Consider the following 6,000-nt stretch of genomic DNA (forward strand, 5'->3'; position numbering starts at 1 on the left):
ACGGGCACGGGGCCTGAAACCGAACCAAGCAGCCTTTTAGTGGACCTAAATGCACTGGGCATTATTACAGGTGCCACAAGATGTAAATGGCAGGGCTGTTTGGTTAAAAGATTGTGGCTATTTTACATTGGGACTTAGTGAGTAGGGACATGCTGTTTATTTTCACTGTTTGTGAATTTAATGAGACTATCGGGATGAAGTCTGGTCTGGCCCAGAACTGCATACTTATGATGAGGCGGTCTAGTTGACATGTACTGTAAATCAACAAACTACAGTTTTGTGTTGTTTTAAATGCCTTTAAAGATTGAGTTGATCTGAAATAGTTGATTCCACAATATTAAACTGAAATATTAAACAAAAACCTAAAAAAATGACAGCTCCATTGTATAATATTGTATGACTTGAATTGTACAAACATGACTTTTAAAGTTTGTTTTTTTTTTCTACAAGAATCAAAAATCAGATTTTGCCATCTCGTATAACATTTTGTGACATTTTTAAAGGGGTCATCGGATGCTAAGTTCACTTTTACATGTTGTTTGAACATTAAAGTGTGTTGGCAGTGTATGTACAAATCTACCCTATAATGATAAAAATCCATGCAGTGGTTTTTAATTAATCTGTAAAAATAATATCCCCTTTTTCAAATCGAGCCATTCTCAGATGCCTGTCATTGTGGTGTCACAGAGGCCGCTCCCACGATAGTTGATTGACATGAGCGTCTTACCTAAGATCAGTTGTAGCAGTCCGACCTCCATGTTTTGATACCGGAGCAGGGATGTATGTTAGACAAGAATTGAGCGATTGAGGTGTTGTGTTGCTGGATGTAATAATGAACGTAGTGGTCGTTATTTACTCCCCACATCTGAGCTGCTGAAGATGCAGTGGATTACGTTTGTTTGTGAAGGGAATGCGTCTCCTGATCTACATATATCGTCTATGTTTGCGCGAATCATTCGTGATCCAGCTTCACTTACAGCAGAAGTGAGTATAAGGGTTTTTTATGAATCTTTGCGATTGCCTTCCTAATAATGTGCTAGTTAGCAAGTTTCACAGCTAAACGCTGCTAAATGCGGCTAAAGTAAACATGCTCGTCACTCCACAGAGAGAAGAGAGGGGCGGGGCGAGCAGAGCTCATTTGCATTTAAAGCAGCCTCGACCAGAATGAGATGATTTTTGCAGAGCTGATTTTGACAAGGTAAAAAGGGTGCTGTTTTACACTACCATTAAGAATTTTTAACCAAAGTATATTATAGACTTTTCATTAAGACCCTAAAGAATCATATCAACTTGTGGAAAATGGGCATCCGATGACCCCTTTAAAGCAGGTCAAAAACACAGAATAAAACAAAAAAGAAATCTATTTAGACTGAAATTAGCAGAAAGTTCTATTTGACCTAAAGTACTGATTATTTTACAGAAATTCCTCTAAAACCGAGCAAAATATACATGTACTTGATAAAAGGGATTCCCTTTTATGTGTTTTAGTGTTTTATAAGCAAGTGTTTCATGGCAAAAGAGATCTACAGTCCAGTTTGGGGTCAGTAAGATTTATTATTTATTTATTTTTTATTATTAGGGGTTGAAGCGCATAGCGATGAAACTAACGTTTGTTAGAATGGTCACGGATCAGCGGTTTCCATGTTGTAGAGACTTGAAACTTGGAGGGATGGTAGTACTCACACTGCTTACAGCATGACCAAAGCTCACCCCAATTGGCCTGACGGGGGCGCTACAGTGATCAAAAGTTCAAAATTGACTCCTAAACCATCAGTCGCAGACTCAAGTGTCTTATGTCGATGGAATCCTTGGATCAAAATGCATGCCTCACACTTGATCAAGTGCCTGGCAAAATGTTGGGGTATTTCGCATTTTTTTATAAAACCTACTTGTGCGAACTAGTCCTGGGTTTTTCGCTCGATCGGAACCAAAACAGTGCAAAGATTCTCTGAAGAGTGAATATTAATAATTATCAAAAAAAAACTTTAGACTTACCATTGCAAAGGGGCAGAAAAACGTTCAAAAGGGGGAGGACACGTTTAGTAAAATGCCTATAACTCCTGAACAGAATGAGATGTCTTTGCCAAACTCAAACACTTATGTAAGAGTTCAATCTGTGGGTGCAGGAAAAAAAATGCAGAGCTTGGCCACTTGGTGGCACTATATGAGGGAAAAAAACAAAAACGGCAATAACTGTGCAACCTTTTGTCCTATCAACATGAAAATTGGTGTGCACAGTCTTGGTCCAACCGACAAGTGTCTACAAGGACATTTGCATATATCAAATAACATTTGGCATCTGAAAATTTTGTGCATCTGTTAGACAAGGTTAACGAAGGCCGATTGGAACGAAACTCGGTGGGCCTATTCAACTCATGCCCCAAAAGGTCTGAGAGAAATTTAAAAAGGAATCGGCCACTAGCGTGGCCTAAACAAGCATGCAATGTTTTAAGGAGATCAGACAATAGCTGGGGCTACAACAGTCATAAACATAGGTGACCAGATGTACCCCTTCTGGGGACATGTTCAGCACAGAATTTCTAAATTGCATAAAATAACCAAGTGTTGGCGGTTTGCGCTGCTCCAATCAATCATTGTATGACATCAAAGTACCATGAGAGCGATTTTAAATCATGGACCTGTCTGCTCTGCTCTCGTGGTAAGTTGATGTTAAACAATGATCAATTGCCTATTCCATAGTAAATTACCTGGAAAAAATGCTTTTTTAATCATTGATTTCGGTGGGTACAGCTTTGCTAAATAATATGTAATGTCTTTTTCCATATATACATAAATGCCTTAAGCACTTGAACACCGGTAATCAGTGCTTGCAGCTATATTTATTGACTTTTTTGAAGGAAGTCACCAAAGCTGCATTTATTTGAACAGTAAATAATTGAAATATTATTATAATTTAAAATAGCTGCTTTCTATGTTGATATATTTGAAGATATAATTTATTTTTGTGTTGCAAAGCTGAATTTTCAGCATCATTACTCCAGTTTTCAATGTCACATGATCCTTCAGAAATCATTCTAACATGCTGATTTGCTGCCTAATATGTCTTACTTGATATGTAATTTACTTGCGAACTGCCTTAAAAACTTCAAAACAAAGATTTGACGCCACCTGGGAAAATCTAGCAAATTCGGCAACTACTTCTGGTTTTTTTTTTTTCTGTGCAGTTAACAACAAACTGTGGGCTGAGACCAAGTCTGAATTAATCACACAACCCCTGATGACAATTCTGACAGATGTACTGCGTCAGCTGAAATAATATCACTCCCTGTTAACACCCAGGACTGTTTTTGTTGTTAGGCGACATCCGGTACAGCGCATCTGCTGATAAACTACGAGCTTGGCTTTTACGCCTCACAAGTGGCCAGATCCTACTGTCAGATCGCAAAATACATTTACTTATATTTATCTTCAGCACACTCGAAACGTGTGTAGCTCACGGGGGGGGAGACATCTACAGGAGGGAGAAACCGCAATCTATCTGGCAGATTACCTCCATCAAAACATATGGGCCTGCTCATCCATATCGTTCACGTTTCTGGGCCACAGAGATATAAAACACTAGCGGCTCCATTCTGTACTGTAAGCTGCTTAACAGTAGCTGTGATAATTCAACATGTGATACCCCTTTCCAGAGCCGCTCTATATCTTTAGGGGGCGATGAGAAAGGTATGGCCGGTCTTTGCGTACGACAAGTCGTATTTATGGCTTTCTAACCTGACAAGCTGCAGAGTTATATTTATATCAGATGGTTCCATGCGAGCGGAGGCTATGGGACTTGGCTGATTTTGATGGAAAGTTAAGATCTGCGACCGGACGGAGTTAATTGAAAATGCATGCGGCCCTTGGATTTCTTCTTTTTCCTGAATCTGTGCATGTGTGTGTATGTGTGTGTTTATGTTGTGTGTGTAAGAGCATGTAGGGGAGGGAGACGGTGACGTGTGTGAATGCGTGTATGTTTGTGTGACTTTCTGTTTTTTTAAGATACACCTGGCCTCAGTAACGGTTTCATAAGCTCCGATGGAAAGATCTACAAGCAGAGACATGGGTTTGCCTCTTTAATGAACCGACAAAGGTCCCACCCACATAAATAAACAATTAATTATGGAAACAGAAAGCCCATTTATAGAAGGTCAACACACGGACACAGAGACCGTCCAGTCCAATAACTGTCGTATTTATCTACATACATTATAGCCATTTTCTATCACCATTTCATAAGCAATCTCCCAGCTTTCCTTAAAAACAAACAAACAAACAAACAAACCCAGCAAACAAAAAAGGCTTTTCTACAATGGCGTTTTAGTGCCACGTTAAAAAAATCATAATATTTTGAGAATAAAGTTGAAATATTTTGACAATCAAGTCAATTTTTTTTTACAATAAAGTCAAAATTTTGAGAATTAATTCGTAGCAATTGCAAGATTAAAATTAAATATTTTGAGAGCATATTCTAGCCTATTACGCATGCAAACGGCCAGAATTGGGAGCAACGGAAGAAAGTCTCAACTTTTTAAAATCTGTCAGTTTTATAGCGAAATACAAACAATATGTCTTACAATAATGTGTTTTTCACGGTCTTTAATGTGGCTTGATAGATCGCTGTATTTGCCTCAGTTTAACAGCATGTGAATAAATCGCCTTTCCAATTAAAACGAGACATTCGTTTCATTAAATAAGGGTATACTGTTTTTTTTCATTCTGATGTTCCTTCAAGTTTATATTAGTGTTGTCACGATACCAACATTTTGACTTTGATAAGATACCAGACTAAAATATCACGACACTACTACTGAACCGATACTACGAAAAAACATAAAACAACAGGCAAAGTAATTAAGTAATAGATGATCCAAATGGGGATCATAGTTTTTTTTTTTTTTTTTTATCTATTAAAGCAAAGCATTTCATCCCCCCTTCATTATATGACGATAGTTTTCTACTTTATTCTACTTAATTCTCAAAATATTTCGACTTTTTTCTCATAATTTCGACTTTATTCTCGAAACAATTTGATTTTATTATCTAAATATTTTGATTTTATTCTCTAAACGTTTCGACTTTATTCTCAAAATATTTAGACTGTATTCCCGCAATTTTGACTTTATTCTTGTAACATTTCTACTTTATTCTCAAAATTTCGACTTTTATTATTGGAATTTTGACTTTATTCTTAAAATATTTAGTTTTTATTCCTGAAACATTTCGACTTTATTTTCGTAATTTAGACTTTATTCTGGAAATAGTTCAACTTTATTCACAAAATAATAATCTTAGATTTTTTTTTATTTTTTAACAAGGCACTTAAATGCCATCACATTATTCAGACCGACAGCAAACTAGGGACAACAAATGCTCACCAAGACTGCATTTATAAAAAAATTAAGAAATAAACACAACAAAAACAGTAATGTTATGTAATATTTTTACAATTTAAAATAACTTATCTATTTGAATATATTTTAAAATGTAATTTATTCCTGTGATCAAATTCTGAATTCTCAGTATCATTACTCCAGTGTCACATGATCCTTCAGAAATCACTCTAATATGCTGATTTGCTGTTCAAGAAACATTTCTTCTTATTATTATTATAAACGTTGAAAACAGTTGTGCTGCTTCTTTTTTTTTTTGGAAACAATCATGTATTTAAGATTCTTTGATGGATATAAAGTTAAAAAAAATCAGCATTTATTCGAAATAGAAATTTTTGTAACATTAAGTGTCTTTACTGTCACTTCTGATTAAAAGTTTTAATTTCTTTTAATGCTTAATGTTTAACTGACCACAAACTTTTAAATAGTAGTATAAATATAAAAATAGGAACAATTAGGCCAATATATATACAATATTGGTGACACAATGCCTATAAAATGATTAATATTGATAACCAATATATAATATAACCAAACATTAGATGTTTTGGCATATTCACCCTAAATTTGTAATAATAGAATAAAAATCATAAACACTGTCAAACAA

Source organism: Labeo rohita, chromosome 20, assembly GCF_022985175.1.
Source record: "Labeo rohita strain BAU-BD-2019 chromosome 20, IGBB_LRoh.1.0, whole genome shotgun sequence".
In the NCBI taxonomy this organism is placed as follows: domain Eukaryota; kingdom Metazoa; phylum Chordata; class Actinopteri; order Cypriniformes; family Cyprinidae; genus Labeo; species Labeo rohita.